The sequence below is a fragment of the Trichosurus vulpecula genome, chromosome 4 (genome assembly GCF_011100635.1).
Source record: "Trichosurus vulpecula isolate mTriVul1 chromosome 4, mTriVul1.pri, whole genome shotgun sequence".
Classification (NCBI taxonomy): Eukaryota; Metazoa; Chordata; class Mammalia; order Diprotodontia; family Phalangeridae; genus Trichosurus; species Trichosurus vulpecula.
The window spans coordinates 50,225,946-50,243,948 of record NC_050576.1 but is presented as its reverse complement, the minus strand read 5'-3'; positions in this window follow the sequence as shown (position 1 = coordinate 50,243,948).

Genomic DNA, 18,003 nt, shown 5'->3' with positions numbered 1-18,003 from the left:
TTTCCCACTTCAGTCTGTTTCTTCTCATTCTTAACCAATCGCTAGCACCTTTACAATGTGATTTAGTTGTAAGTTCTCTTATAACAACAACAACAATAATAATAATAGCATTTATATGGTAATGTACGATGTGCCAGGCACTGTCCTAAGTGCTTTACAATTCTCTCCTTAGGTAGGTGCTGTTATTATCCCATTTTACTCACAAGGAAACTGAAGCAGACATTGGGTTAGTGATTTGCCCACAGTCACATAGCCAGGAAGTGTCTGAGATCACCAGGTCTTCCTGGTTCCGACTCTAATACTCCCTCTATCGTGCCACCTAGCTGCCCCGATGAAAAGCAATATTTATACCAATACTTTACATTCGTTGTCTCATTGAATTCTCACCACCCTGTCAAGTAGTATTTGATTCTCACCATCCAGTAAATGTTACATGCATTATTTCATCCCCATTTTAAAGATGAGGAACTGAGACTCAGAAAGCTTCTGTGACATGTTAGTTGTCATGTAGCCAGTAGTAATAGCTAGCACTTTAAAGTTTGCAAACTATTTACATTTTGCCCAATTATATATATATATATATGTGTGTGTGTGTGTGTGTGTGTGTGTGTACATATATATGTATATAAGTGTGTGTATATATACACATATATATGTATATATATGAATGTATGTAGATGAATACATACATATATACATACATATGTATGTGTATATTACATGGGCATTATACAACACTATATAAAATATATATATACATATATAAGGATGTATGTGTATATATAATGCTTTCCCATCATTTGAGCATATTGAGCAAATTTAACCTTTTCATGATCACCTAAATTCTAAAGGATTACGGTAATCTTTTTATATGGAAGTTACATGTTTTTTGTTTATTCTGTTATCCTCAAAACAGCCCTAGGAGGTAGGTGCTATTATTATCCCCATTTTAGAGTTAAGGAAACTGAGGTGAATAGATGTTAAATGACTTGCTCAGAGTCACGCCAATAAGTAAGCATCTGGAGGCAGATTTGAACTCAGGTCTTCCCGGCTTCGGGTCCGATACTCATTTCCCTAAGTCACCTAGCTGTCCTAAGTGGCAGAGAAAGAATCTGAGCTCAAATAATAATAGTTAATATTTACGTAGCACTTACTCTGTGCCAGGAACTGTGTTAAGTGCTTTATAAATATTATTTCATGGAATCCTCACAACAATCCTGGAAGGTAGGTGCTATCATTATCTCCATTTTACAGATAAGCAAACTGAGGCAAACAGCCATCAAGTGACTTGCCCAGAGTCACACAGCTAGCAAGTGTCTGAGGCTAGATTTGAACTCAAGTTTTCCTGGCTCTAAGTCCAATATTCTCTCCACTGTGCCACCTAGCTGTCCTACGTGGTGGAGAAAGGATTTAAGCTCAGATATTCCATTACACCATGATACCACCTCTCTTTAGAGCTAATTCATTTTTTAAATATCATATACAAGAAAAAGCATTAAGGTATAAAATGTGATACACATTATTTCAATACCATTATTAGTTTAAGACCAGTCTGTCTCCAGATAAGAAAACTCATTTTGTCAGTTTTAGAATCTCTGAAATGCCTTAAGTTCAGACTATGAAATCAAACCATAATTTTTTGGTTTTCAAATATAATTGGAAAAGTGTTGTTTGCTTTCTTTATTTTAAAAAGAACACTTAAAGAAAAATAAAGAAAGATCTTCTGTATGACAGTTCAGGGTCCTTGTCAGACATCAAATTGCTCTCAGTGAAAATATTTTGATGATGTAAGTGCAAATGAATCAAAAGCATATGGATTGTATTTCCCTTAAATTCCACTTGGCTTTAAAAATTAAGGGAAAAGTGCTCAGAGAAAAAATGCTATTGAGATTCGTCAAGATTAAACATTTGAAATATAGCTTTCTAGATGTTTGATGGACCAAACCTTACCCAGGGTTTGGTTCATTCATTTTCAATTAGTCCCTAATGTTGTCATCTTCACTCAAGTGACATTTCTAAAAGACAATTGACTAACTTGCCAATTAATCCATTACTAGTTTACAGATATTAGGATCCCTTCCAGAAAATGTGCTCTGCTTATGGATTATTGAAACACCCAAAAATGGCCACCATTGCATAAATCAAGAATAGATCATTTCAGCGATTTTATTTGAATGCATCTGGTATCTGGACCAAAAAGTGAGACAAGCCTCAGCCAAGGCAATGTCCTTATTTTTATACAGTCACTTTGAAACTATATTAAAATTTAAGCATGCATTTTCTATTTCCAACAAGTCAAAATGGATATTGCTGGACTGGAGATAAGACAGGAATCTTGTACAGAATGAGGTATTTCTGTCTCCTCCCTTTTTTCGTTCTTTCTATCCCAGAAGCAGAGTTAGTGCCACCCACATTGTTGTGCTCCCTCCGACCCCAACTTCTGAAAGCCCTCTCACTAGTAAAAGATTTACACTGGAATTCTTGCTGTTATAAATCACTGTTCATCCATCTTGGGTTTTTTTTCTATGCTGGGTGTTGATGGAATCAAGAGGGGGTTGTATTTTTTAATCTGGGACCTGAAAATTCACTCCTCCACACTTGAGTCCCACAAACACACAAAGATCTCTTGCCCACCAAGTCTGGCACTCTACTCTCTTGAAAGCCACAAGTTCAGGAAGCAAGTTAGAAGTTCGATGCAGACACTGAGTGATCATCTGAAGGAAATGGCTACACTGTTGCTGGTCCTTGTGCAAACTATACTATCTATTCCTTTTCTGTTGTGTTTTTAAAAATACATTTTCCCCTTATTAATGGCAGTATTGGATAGAGAACCTTTCTCCAATCCAGAAAGACGTTATTTCAAACCTCACCTCTGGTTCAGTGATGCTTCAGAAAGTTATTTAACTTCTTAGAGTTATAGGAACTTACTAAGATTATAAGGTGCGAAGGAGATGCCAAACTGCATGGTAAAGATAATTTTCTTATCAAGCAGTTTCCGTCTCAGTGAACTCTCAGGTCCAAACCCCATGCCTACCTTTTGTGGAACAAACCATAAGCACTGAAAGACTGGACTTGGCCGTTGAAGAGGTCAATCCATAAGTGTCATTTGGGAAATAAGCAGGGTGAAAGTTAGAAATAATAGACTATAACTTTGGCTGCAACTGCCCAGAACACATTTTAAAACATAATTGTGCATTTCTGTCTCCTAAAAAGGAAAAAAATATATCCATATTCTGATAAATAAAATAAGCATCACTCTTCACGAAAGTTTCTGTTCAATTTGAAAGTAATTTTAAGGATTCAAAAGCTGGCAAGAGAAGATTCTTCATCTATAGCTGGCATCCTTCTAAAGCACAGGAATTTAGAAATTATAGGCAATGGAAGGCATGTGCTGGTACTTCATATCTCTGTTAATCATGTTTAAAATTATGATTATAGCATGAGATATAGTAGAAAGAGGTTCATCGTTTCAGTCACAAACACCAGACTTCAGGTCTTGCCTCTTACATACTAGCTATGTGATTGTAGGCTCTCTGTGCCCAAGAAAAAGCTCTGACTCTGTAACTTAGAAACAAGTTAATGATTTGCATTGGTGGAGGTAGTCAACATGATGGGATTTTTGCCATCAAAAAACACACACACACTTCATTAGGCACACCATCTTAAAAAATGCATAATTGCTTTCCATGATAAACATGTGGTAGGTACCTGGCCAACCTTAAGACTCTTTATACAAAGTCAATTTCACAGATATTTGTTAAAGATCTCCTATATGTGAGGTCCTGTTGTATATTTTGGTCATCATTATTAAAATGAATTTAGATTCAAATGCTAAGAAATTACAATTTATGATGACATTTCCTTTCAAAAATGCTCTCTTCTGGAGTCAAATGATCTTCAAGGAGAAGATCTGAAAAGAAACTGCATTTTGCTTAACATATATTTCCAATTTGTTCACATTTTCACTTTCAAATACAACAGATGTCACCAAACAACATTTTTCCGGGAAGTTTAATTACTAAGAAATACATGAGCTATTTGAAAAGCCCCTTTACACTTGAGTGTTAGCTACAGGACATTTTCCCAATGGTACCAGCATGTTTATGTTCTAGTAGGTGTGAATAAGCTCACATGTTTATGTTTAGGTTCCGGGAGGTGTGAATAAGTCTGGCTGATTCTCCTTGCCAAGAGCATTAGACATTAGTTCTTAAAAACAATTGAAGCAGGCAGTGAACTTCCTTTCTCTTATAAACAAGGTCTTTCGGTTGCTCACCCACATTTACAACAAGAAAAAAAATTATGTGTGGGTTTTTGTTTAGTTGAGTGTAAGCCCTCTTGTATGTACTCCTGAAAGACCATTTTATGAGTTGTTTAATGTTAGCAATTTACTAAATTTGGCAACCAAACACAAGGACTTCCATTAGATAATTCTTTACCATGCCCATGTGGTGAAAAGAACCCCTGTCCTTGAACTGGAAGAAAGGGAATAAAAAGAATAGAAAACCAATGATAGCTTTCAGCAAGGAAAATGGTTTAATAGTCTCCGATGTCTCTTGTCTTTCTCCTCCCTTGAGACATTGCAGAAAGGCAAGGAAAAGGGAAAAAGAAATAGCTTAAACATGATATAGATTCTAATTATCCTGATGGAAAGGGCCATAAAGTCAAGAAATAGGTCACAAAGAAATCTTAAAAAAGGCATTTTTAACATGTGAGGAGGGAACTGGATCAGGCAAGAAGAACTTGGCTATGTTTGCAAACTTTACTAAAAGCTAGATATTTCTGGGGGAACTGAAATATTTCATCTGGAGTCATGACTAGAAAAGGGAGGAGCCTTTGTATGGGGGGAGAGGGGAAGAATAATGAAACCACAGAACCACAGCCAAATTTTGAAGAAGATCCTAAATGCTGTTTGGGCAAAAGATTACTGAATGAATTACCAGTGGCTGTTTGTCACCTCTCCTAGCTCCCAGAGGAGAAAGGCAGGCTTGAATAGCTAGTATAATCTTTTTTTTTTCTTATCCTCCTTCTTTCAGATCAAGTCAAGCAGAATAGAGTTAAAGGCTTAATTTCCATTGAAATCTTGGGTGTGAAATTAGACCTCCTGAATTCAGGCTTTCCTAGCTGTCTTTTTTTTTTCTTTTTCTTTTTTAACAGTAAGTAATCAGTGTTTAATTACTTGACTTTTACATGGTACAACCTTTGAGAACTCACTGTCTTGCTGAGGCTTCAAGGTGTATTGTTTGGAATGTTCAACAGCCTTTGCTGTCTTGTTACTACAAATGAGGCTACAAGTGGAGGGGGAGACTTGAGTATGAGCTTCAAAAAATAAATTTAGTGATGTCTTTTGTTTCTGTATCACATATGCTTTTGAATATTCCAGAGCCACCTGAATTGGACCTCCTCCCCACACCTTGAAATGCAGAAAGTAGTTAAACAAAAACAACAGAGCTGGTGCATCTGACAATGTACGTGATACTCTGCTACTGCATTTCTCCACCTCACTGCCAAGGGGAGTGAGAGCTGTAACGCGCATTTCCACCACATGACTGAAGTATCATCTTGGTTCTATATCTAGATAAATGTATGCATTACAAAATTCATTTGATGGGTTCATTTCAGAGCAGACAAGGCATCAACAGAGAAAGGAAATACAGTTTTATATTTATTCTAGTTATGACTCCCATCTATAGCTGCATTGCTAACACTATTGACCAGAACTTTGAGGCCTTTAAAAGAAAGATTAAATTCAATTTGACATATATATTAAGCCTCTGTTACACTCAAAGAGACGAGCAATGTGGCATGGTAAATAGAAGGCAGTGTCAGTAAAGAAGATATGATTACAAATTCTGCCCCCGATATGTTTGCTGTATGACCTTGGGCACGTTATTTAACTTCTCAGGGCCTCCAACAAACTTCTGGGACTATAAGTTGAATGTGAATTGTCAGTTTGCATCTGTGGAGGAAGTTCTATTGGAGGAGTTCCTGCCATGAGGGGCGCTCACAAATTGAGGTCCCACCTTCTACTCCCCTGTCCCTCCCCCACCCCACCCCCAAAAGTTCAAGGCACTATGATAGTACTAGGAATGAAGAGATGAATAATTCATAGTCCCTTCCCTGAGAGATGATTAATTGGGAAAATAAACCTGCTACACAGATAACTATAATTCGAATTAGACCATGCCTGATGAGAAAATCAAAGGAAGGATCGATAATGATCTTGTCGATCGTATCAGCGTAGACTACTAGTTCAACTAGGTTGCACGGTGGTTATAGTGGGCCTGAAGTCAGGAAGACTCCTCTTTCTTTGTTCAATTTCAACCTCAGACACTTATTAGCTGTGTCACCCTGGGCAAGTCACTTCACCATATTGGCCTCAGTTTCCTCAACTGTAAAATGAACCAGAGAAGGAAATGGCAAACCACTGCAGTATCTGTGCCAAGAAAACCCCAAATGGGGTCACAAAGAACCAGGCACATCTGAAAAAAGACTGAACAACAGAAACGAGACCCAAAGTGAAGACCCATGGACAAGTGGGAATGCAACCAGGACAGGGTAACCTTATTGGTGAGAAAACTATAGAATGTGATATAGGAGAACTGATTGAAAGAAACTATTGATTTTCCCATTTCCTTATATATGTGAAGGTTGTTTTCATTACATACATACACACCTGCCACCCAGATAACATGTGAACTCTTTGAATGCAAGAAGTGTTTTCGTTGTAGTTGTTACTCCACCATGACTTGCATATAGAGAGGAAGTATGGTGTTATGAGTAGCAATAGCAATAGTTAACATCTGTGTAATATTTTAAGATTTCTAAAGTACTTTGCATATTTATCTCATTTTTATATTAACTCTGGGAGGTAAGTGCTACAATCATCCCTATTTGATAGATAAAGAAATTAGGCTGAGTGCAGCTAAAAAATTCATCCAGGGTCACATGGCTAATAAGAAACAGGATTTGCACTCAGGTCGTCATGACTCCAAGACTAGTACTCTGTCCACTAAGCCGTCTAAAGTGCTGGACTTAGATTCAGGAAGAACTGAGTTCAAATCCCATCTCAGACATATGCAGCTTATATGACTCTACTCAAGCCACTCTGAGACTCAGTTTCTTAATCTGTAAAATATTAATAATTAAACAGTAACTACCTCACAAGGTGTTGGTGAGGCTCGAATGAGAGCACATATTCAAAATGATGTGCTAACTTAAAATGTTACAGGTGAGCTATTGTCATCATCATCATTGTGGTTATTAACAAACGCTTATTAAATTTAATTAAATATTTAGCCGAGTGGAGGAGTAGCATGATGTAATGGTTTTAGAGTTGGTCTTGAAGGCAGGAAAATCTGGGTTCAAGTTTAGCCTCTGATGCATGCTCATACTGTGTGCCCCTGAGTAAGTCATTTAACCTTTTAATGTTCTAGGCAAATCTCTGAGACTATGAATTGCAAAGAAGATGCTTATCTGCTTTGGGAGAGAGTTTCCTTATCTTGGAGTTTCCTAACCTCTTGAAAGAATGTCACAGGTGAAAAAAAAAAAACTTCCTAATAATTGTTACAACAAACCAAAAGTGGATAAACTATCCCAGCAGGTAGTAGGTACCATTTCTCTTGTGGTCTTGAAGCACATGATTGGGTGTGGACTTGTTTGTTATGTTTTACAGGAGAGACAATTTTATACATGGGTAAGACTCCTTGACCTCTCAGGTCCCTTCCATCTCTGAGATCCTGGAATAAAATCTATTGTTCATTGTTCTATCTATATTATTAAAATTAATGCTACAATGAGTGTATTCATTTAATAAACATTTATTCCCCAATGAGTTCATAAACATTAAGTGCCTTCTACCTGTCAGGCATTGTACTAAGCTCTAGGGATACAAAAAGAGGTAAAAGAGAGTCCATGCCTTCAAGGAGCTTACAATCTAATGAGGGAGACAACAAGCAAACAACTATGTACAAACAAGCTCTATGCAGAATAAACAGAAAATATTTAAAAGAAGAAAAGCACTACAATTAAAAGGGATTGAGGAAAGCCTGCCATGCTTGAGTCACTGTGCTCTATCTTGGGGTATATAAAAATGAAAGAAAAATGAAAATGGTCTCTGCCTTCGAAGAACTTAGATACTACTTGGAGGTATAACAGGTACACATATAAGTAAAAACAAGATCATTTGAGTCAGGAGAAAGCACTAACAACTGAGGGGTTCTCCAGTTGTCCTGATCAGTATCTGGCCACTGGACCCAGGTTGCTGGGTGAAAGTGAGACTGGTGATGTTGCACATCCCTCTGCCACTCAAACCAAAGTCAACTGCAAGTCATATCATGGTATCCCTGATATCATGGTCTTCTTCAAGTACAAAGAACAAACCACATAGCCTATAGGCGATGGCACATGATCTGAGCTTAGTATTGTAAGAGGCAGAGGTGAGGAGCAAATGAGTACCTACCAGGGATAAGGCATGGTGAGTGTATGCAAATGCACACAGGTGAAATAGGGAAGATTGAATTTGGATAATAGCTAACAGTCCTGTTTGGCTTGAATATAGAGCATGTGGAGGATAATGTTCATTAAGTGTGGGAAGGTGGGTTGGAGCCAGAATGTAGAGTACCTTCAAAACAAGGACATGGAGATTGTAATTTATCCTGGAACAACTGAAGATTTTGCAGTAGGGAAGCGGAGTAGTCATACCTATGCCCCAGGAATATTATTTTATTGTGTTAGCAGTGTGGATGATTGGCTGTAGAGTTCTAAGCTTAGAACCAGGGAGACTAATTAGGAATCGTGTGATAGCCAGAGGAAAGAGACAATGAGGCCTGAACTAAAGCATTGGCAGTGTGAATGGAGAGAAGTTGGCATGGAATTAGAATCACCAAGTAGAAGAAACTGATTGGATCTGAAAGTCAAGGATAACTCCAAGGTTGCAAATTTCCTCCTTGATTCAATCATACAAGTAGCCTATGAAAAGTATAACTACAGATACATTAGCCATATTGTGTTAAAATGTCTTAATTTATGGACTATTTGATGGAAATTCACAATATTTCTGAATTATTATTTTATCCAAAATTAACTGTGAGATACCACCATGAAATTCATTTAAGGAGAACTATTTTTAAGCAGCATCTGCCACCAAAAATTTAACATCGATGAGACTACGATCATGTCTATATAATACGTCAAGGATCTATTTTTATCTATATGATAATCAGGAAAAAAATCTGTGGAAGTAATTACTTTGTACAGAGAGATGTGGGTATTCGATTGTTAATATAGAAGCTCAGAGTCAGATTTGGCATTTTATTCCACCTGAGGAAAACATCTCAGTTTAGTTCATAGGTGGAGGGGAAGAGGACCAAGTTTGGGGAAAAAAAAAACTCACCTGGAGTTCATCTGCTAGAGAGAAGAAAGGGCTCCATCAGAGGCCTTCTATTCTGACTAATTATTCTTGCTAATCATGTGTAAAGCTCAGTTGTTTCTAAGCTCTGGTTAGTGCCCCTCTAAAGCATTATGATCTGGGGGGAAATAACCCAGTTGCCCTATCCCAGTTGTAGTTAAATCATTTGTTTTAATGGTATATTTATTCTGACTGGCAGCTTAGACTTGTGCATAAAGAACAGACCTTGGAAAAATCCTTTCATGAATATTACTGCAGTCAATGAGTTTGGGGCCTAAAATATCTAGAAATTCTTTCAGTTCTCAGAGTTGAGAAGTCCTGGATTCCGGTCTGGCCTATGACACATGCTGACCAATTGTGGGCAAGTTACTAAAGCCCTCAGTGCCACAGGCAATTCAATAAGATCAAAAGTTTCAGAATATCAAAAGTTACAGCATTCATAGCCTCAGTGGAAGGTTCCTCACACCAATACAATCATAGGTGTGAGCAGGAAAAACACCAACTCACTCATGGAAGGATTTTTTTTTCATGGAAGAGCCTGGCCAATGAATATGGTCCATACTGAAGTGTCAAACCTGGGGACCCCAACACTCCTGGGTGAGGTAGGAACTAGATTAAAATGTAATATGGAAATATTTAACAAACTAAATAAAAACACAATATAACATAGGTAATATTGAATTTTAAAACTAAGTCAATATGTTAACTGGATTTAGCAGCCCCACTTATTTGAGGTTAACATCACTGGTCTACATCTTGGACCCATGCTTTAGTCATTACCTTATAGTTCTGTATGGAAAGGAGACAGAGAGACAGATGGAAATACAGAGAGAAATATACAATATGGAGACAGAGAGAGGAAAAACCCAGGGAGAGAGACAAAAATAGAAAACAGAAAACAATAGAAAGAATAAAAATAGACAACAAAAATATGTTATTTGGCCTTTTAGGAGAGAAGCGGAAAAAGTCATACTATACAGTCTGACATTTTGTCCTAAGTTTATTTGATCAATCAGACAACATTTTAAAAGAGCTTACTATGTTTGTATTAGGCTTTATGATAAACAATAGTACTACCAAGACAAAAGTAAACTGTCTCTGCCCTCAAGGAGCTTGCTGTATTCTGACGAGGAAGACCTACTCCTACCTAGACACAAATGAATGCAAGATACCTCCTGAAAAAGAAAAGTTATATCATCCCACTATATTAAAATGGAGGGTTGTTTTTCATTGTCTGGTATGTTGGCTTATATTAGGTGGATACTCTTAAAATTGACTTTTGAAAATGAGTACTTTTCTCACTTAGGGATCTAACTTGAATTCAGATGGTGAACTATAGAAGTAGAAAAATTATTAGAAAAATTTCAAGGAAGAAAAAAATTGGGGCATAAGTTACATAGAAATTCTAAAAGTTTCCCACTTTGTCCTTAATATGTACATATACTTTCTTTGATTTATTTGGCCTCAGGGGGCAGACCAAGTAGCAACAGGTAGAAATTTTTAAAAGACAAATTTAAGCATAATAAACACTTCCTAACAATCAGAGCTCTCTAAAATCAGGATGGAGGTACTCAGTTCCCCAAACACCAACCACTACCACCACCACCACCACCACCATACCACCACCACCACCACCACCACCACCACCATACCACCACCACCACCACCACCACCATACCACCACCACCACCACCACCACCACCACCACCACCACCACCACCATCACCATCACCTCCACCACCATCACCATCACCGCCACCACCATCACCACTACCACCGCCACCACCATCACCACTACCAGCACCACAACCATTACCATCACAATTGGAGGTCTTAAAGCAAAGGATGAATGACCACTTGTCAGATTCTTTCCCAGCTATGGTTTGTACTAAAGGTACTGAGTTTTCTTCTATCTTTGAGGATGTGTGATGCTATAGTTCAATTTTTCATTTGATGAATTGTTTTCCAGCTGCTTCTGGAGGGGTAGACATAATAAAATCATGCAAAATATCTTGGGAGAGTGTGCTATAAACAGCAGCAGAGAATTTCATTTTGAAATACCTTTGATTTCCCCGCCACAGTTCTGATGTTTGCTTAAGTTTAAAAGAGCCATTGGAATTCTTTGGTATTCATTTCAGCAAAAATTTGAAACAGTATTGTTTAAAGTTCACTTACTTCAAATATGGCAATAGGTCCTTTGGTGAAACCCTTCTTATTCTAGCCCAGATGGAAAGGCTGTGAAAATATTCTGTTATCTTACTGAATCTATTTTCAAAGAATGGATGAAACCAGGAAAGTAATGGTCAAAACAGTCTCTGTTTTGATTCAGAGTTTGATAGGTTGTATTTAAGCCATACTAGTCCATCTTTCTTCATTATATTGAAGAAAATGCCTTACTCTGTTCCTCTACTTTTCTATTCACATAGAAAGTTTTCTGGGCTACATGGCTAATCTGCTCCTGATGCCTGAGAGGTGTGTAACTACTCAGGCAACCTTGATTTATGGTCTAAAAGCCAAAGTCATTAGTAAAATGCTCTTTGGCTAGTGGCGGCTGAAACAATGATGTATGGAGGTATGAATTTTCACTCATTTAAAGTCATTTGGGTACATTTTTTAACCTCCCTTTAAGTTATTTAAAAAATCTTTGCTGAGTGAATTAGATGCATCTGAAATATCAAACAACATTACATTGTTTTCATTATATCATGTTGTGTGTGTGTGTGTGTATATATACACATATACACACATTTACATATATAAACATACATATGCATACACATATATACATACATGTGCATCTACACATGTATATGTACTTCTTCTGCCCCCTATTAGAATGGAAACTCAACACAAGTAAGGATTGTTTCATTCTTTTTATTAGCATCCCCCGAGTCTATCACAATGCCTGGCACTTAATAAATATTTGTTGATTGAGAGAGTCAAGTCAACAAGCATTTATTAAGTATTCATTATGTGCCAGGCACTGTGCTAAATATTGAAAATACAAAAAAATACAGTCCTCAATCTCAAGGAATTCATAGTCTAATTGGGGAGTCAAGATGCAAACAATAACGTTCAAACAAATTAGGTAGGTAGGTAGGTAAGTAGGTAGAAAGATAGATTAGATAGATAGATAGATAGACATATGTTCGTGTATCTACATATATGTATATAAAATTGGAGATAATCTTAGAGGGAAGATGTTAGCATGAAGGACAACTGGGAAAGGCTTCTAATAGAAAATGAGATTTTTGCTGAAACTTAAAAGAAGTCCCTTCACCTCTCTTCCCCTCTGACTTAGCATGGTTATAGTGGTGAGAGCACTCATAGGGTTGGAGTCAGAAGACTCCAGGGCTCAGATCCTGTCTTGGAAGCTTACTAGCTCTGTGTTGGCTGTAGAAAAGTCACTGATCCTCTCAAATCCTCAGTTTCTTCAAATTTGATGTAGTTCAATAATCTTTAATGATTACTCACTATGTGCAAGACATTGCAGATGCAAAAAACAAAATGGAAACAATCTCTGCCCTCAAGGAACTTACATTCTATTGGGGGAATACAGTACATAAACAGATAAGACCATAGACAATGATTTAAAGACAAATGGAGATAATGTTTGCATTACCTTTCTTGCATCATTGTAGAGAAAGGCTTTATAAATCTGAAGGCACTTTATAAATGTGATTTATTATCATTAAAAAGGAATTCATTTGTAATCATCTTAATCTGAATTCATCTTTATACCAGAGAATCAAATTCGGGGCTAGAGGGTCCTTACTGAAAGCCTCACATTTATTTTTTTCTTCTTTTTTATTAACACAGTACCTGGCACCTAGGGATAAGGACTAGAACTCTAGTTTTATTAATATAGGGAACCCCCATAAGAGGAAAGTCTCTCCACCAAAGCTGGTCAGCACTTGCTCTGGAATATAATTAAAAAGTTTCTTAGGGCAAAGGATTAGGTGACTTGCCCATGGTCACACAGTCACCATATGTCAAAATCAAGATTTGAACCCAGGTCTTCCTGGCTTTGAAACTGACTTTCTATTGGCTTTCTGTAAGCCATACTACCCCGAGAATGACGCATCATAAGCACTTAATACTGCCTTTTCATTCATTTAGATGACTGTATAGAAATTATTCTGCAATTAACATGTCTTTTTCTTTTTAAAAATTAGTTTGTGGTTTCTTATTGGTTTTTGTTTTTTCTTTGAGGCAAAAAGTGTGTACACACTCATATATACACATATATTAACAAATATAAATGTGTGTGACACATATTGTATATATACATATATTTTAAAAATGAATGTTAAGATGTTTTACAGGTTACATGAGTTACCTAGGGTCACACAGTGAGTATCTGAGAAGGGGTTTGAACTCAAGTCCACTGCACCACCTCGCTGGCCCCCTGTTAGTTTTCTTTTTACAGCATGTAAGAATTCTCCTGCTGGACTGGGGGTTTCAGGGAAGGATATATTTTATTAGAAATAAGGAAGGAAACAGATAAGTCCTACTTCCAAAACTACACGATTAAAAACAGACATGTGAATGTTTTGGGATGCCCTACCTGAATGACCAGAAATAAAAGTTACCTGCATCTTTGAGCTGCCAGGCTATGATAAACTATAAAGGGTTTCTGCTCAAAGATGATTTAATACTGTTAACAGGGAAAGAAGTCAGCAGGGCAGATTCTTTGGAGAATAAGATTCTTCATATCTGAAATGCAGCTTTGGTTAAAGACCCCTAAAAGTAGACATCAGAGATTAGGAAGGCACCCATCTGCTTTTCGGACTGATCCTGACCAGTGTCACACGTATATAAAAACCATCCACTCCTGTACTATTCTTCAGTTAAGACTGGTTGTTTTGGATTTTATTTATATTTTTTCACTTGTAAAATATGCTCCTTTAATGCATATCTCCATCTTCTCTCTCCCTGCCCCCATACCTCACAAAGTATTCTCCATGTAGGAAGTGATTTACAAATGAATGGTGTCATGTTGCAATCATTTGATTGCTTGGTAGGTCTTCATGTAAATGTTTTCAGTGACAAAATATCATAAATGACTGTACCATACTATAATTTTCTCCATTTCTCCACCTCCCCCCCAATTTTTTTCGTATCCCAAAGAACACACCTATATAAATAACTTTTTTGATTATTATTACAGTTCTCATGCCTTGATAGGTTTCTTAATCCTCACAGGAGGTCTAACGAGCTCTAACCTTCTAGCAAGGATAATTTTCCGCACGTCTTGATTTTATCTACTTAACCTACCAAACATTCTATTCAAGACGGAAAATCTGTATAAGAAAAAAAAAAGCTTTACTTATCTAATGTCTAATTTATTATATTTTACTTGAAACCGAAATTTATATTTTTGTTAGATAATGCTGTTAGCAGGTCAATATCAAAAGAATTGTGTCTTCAGTTTTATATGAAACTATATGTGATATACATTTATAATTTCTCAATACATTCAAAAAATAATGATAACACCCCATTCAGGCATTTTGCTTGTATCCATTAAATACCTACAATGCACAATGGGGAATTCAAGGCACTGGGAATGTGAAGACAAAAATGAAAAATGGCAACTACCCTCAAGGGGCTTACATCGAAATCGACACGGTATTGGTTGCCTGCTCAATGGGTGGGGAAAGGGAGAGAGAGAGAGAGAATTGGAAATTCAAAATAGAGTATAAAACCTTTCCCATTACCTGAGGGTTTCAAGGAGGGATACATACACATACATATGAATATACACATACATTCATATATGTGTATATATATATACACATATGCAAAAAGTATGTACATGCTCATATATACACATATTAACATATATAAATATGTGAAACACATATTGTATATATATATTAAAATGAATGTTAAGATGTTTTACATGTAATTAGGAAATGTTTTATGAAATGGAAAATATTTTTAAAAAGGTGATAACCTCTACTCTCACTTATAAAATTAACAGTGCCTCACAGCTTGCAAATAAATTCATATATATATGCGTGTGTGTGTGTATACATATTTGGTCATATCCACCTTATGATTTATGTACAAAAAATTAAGTTACATAGCAATAAATTAATAAATTTAACCCTAAAAGACCAAAAAGAGTTGAGAGGATGACTTATTGGTGGATGTCAGACATATTGTGAATGCATATTTCCTGTAAATGAAACAATGATATTTTTAACTTGGAACCTAAATCAGAAATTGAATACAGTTAAAAAGGCAAAGCTGAATGATTCATATTGTTAGGCAAAATGGAGATGCAGTCCTTGGCTCCTATCTGTACTAAGTAAGAGTTTTCTAACTGGTCCTCATAGCTTAGTCCAATTTTTTGTCTCCCTCCTCTTTTTTGCAGAAAGCACAGAAATGTAGCAGGATATATTTGGGACCAAGCATTATGGTGAATGACCCCAAAAGAGGCTCTCTGGGAAAAAAAAACACGGATATTGGCTAGCTATGAAAGGGGAAAATGAATTCAAAAGGCAAGACAAGCCACATCCTTTGGCAATCCATTTCTGACATACTATATTACAATACCAGTCACAATCATAAGTGCCAAAGTTTCATAGCATGTATTTAATCGATATGAATACATCTTTCTCAATATTTTGAAGAAATTGACTAGTTCTTCATCAAAGAACTTTTTTAAAAATTATTGTATTAAAAAGTATCTGATGGTCTCAATCATTCCGAAATTTTCTATAAACTTTTGTATTTGTAAAATATTAAGATTTTATTGATGGTCTCTAACTGATAAAAAATATATGCTCTTAATAGTGGACAAACTGTTTTCATCTTGTAAATACATTTTTCCATATACATTGAGCTGTGTGCTATAAAATGTAGAAAAATGTATATCATTAATATTATCATCTACATATCAAAAAATACTAAGTATCATATGATTAGAAGGGACCCCAGTGGGCATCTATTCCAACCCACACCTGAATAAGATTTGCCTTTATAAATGTCCAACACGGTTAAAGACCTCACCTGACAACAAATCCATGACCTTGCAAGGCAGACAATTCTACTTTCAGATAGTTCTAACCATTCAGAAGTTTTCCCTTGTTTCGAACCTATACTTCCCTTCCTGTAATTTGTAGCCATTTTTCTGGGGCCAAAAAGAACAAGTCTAATCTCTCTGCAGCCCCAACTTTGGACTATCACACTCCCAACTTGATTTCACAGGTTCAGTACCCAGAGGGCAGACTAGCCCTGGTTCAAGGTACTCTGTGGCTTCATACTCCTAAAACTATAACTCATGAGACCCCACCAGTGCATTCACCTTTAATAGTTGGCAGGTTAATACAATTACATCACAAAAGGCATTACTGAAAGGGTATAGCATACACTTGACACTTACTAGCTGTGTGACCCTGGGCAAGTCACTTAACCCCAATTGCCTCACAAAAAAACCCAGAAAGGGCATAGCATAACAGTGTAACAAAACATCCTCCCATTCCACAGAAAGGAAGGGAGGAAGGGAGGGAGGTAGGGAGAGAGAGAGAGAGAGAGAGAGAGAGAGAGAGGGAGAGAGAGGGAGAGAGGGAGAGAGAGGAGGAAAGAAGCAAGGAAGGAAGAAAGGAAGGAAGGAAGAGAGAGAGAGAGAGAGAGAGAGAGAGAGAGAGAGAGAGAGAGAGAGAGAGCGAGAGAGAGAGAGACTTGATGGAAGGAAGAAGAAAGGAAAGAAAGGAAAGAAGGAAAGGGAAATGGAAAGAGAAGGAAGGGAAGGGAAGGAAAAGGAAGGGGAGAAGAGGGGAAGGGAGGGGAAATAAATATTTTCTTATAAATACCCACTAGGACAATGGGAAGAGTAGGGAAACACACAGAGAACACTAGTGTAGAAGCACACACTTAGGGAATGGATACAGCTAAGATAAATCCCATCTCTACTGCTGTGCCCTTTCTTGGATGACCTTTCTCTTCTTGTGAGAAGAGATCCACAGGGCTGCTCCCTAGGAAGAAAGTCTCTGCTAGGCAAATGACTCAACCAAGTTCCTGAGGTCTGCTTCTCTCTACCGATTAACTGTCAACATATTTGAGATGTGAAAATAATTCTTAACTCTTCTTGCTCTCTTATTGAACTCACGATTGGACTCTGCTAGCCAGAGACAAGGGTGGGGGAATTAGAAATGTCCCCTTCCTCTTGCCAAAGTCAGCCAAAAGTACTGCAGAGAGCCAGCTGTCTCAGCTGACTCTTTCAGAAATGTCTCTCCTCTGTAGATCTGAGTTGTTTTTTTAGCACCCTGAATGCTATGAGTGAACCCAAGCCACCAAAGGGGTCTATAATTCTATAATTCCATCTAATTGATGCAGGCCCTTATTCATACCTGCTAAGGGAAATGAAGTATAATCATATCTGTATCTTTCCTTTAGCACCTTGTTATGTCTGTTATCTGTCCCTCACATGCCGTAATTTCATCAGATGGGCTGGAGAAAACTCCATTGATCAGAGGTTTTCTAGACAAAAACCACAAATGCAGCATTTGCCTTCCTAAATTTGCACCATCCCTTCTTGTTTTCTTCTTCTTCCTGTTACTCTTTGTCCTCAGTGAAAATGGTCAGTG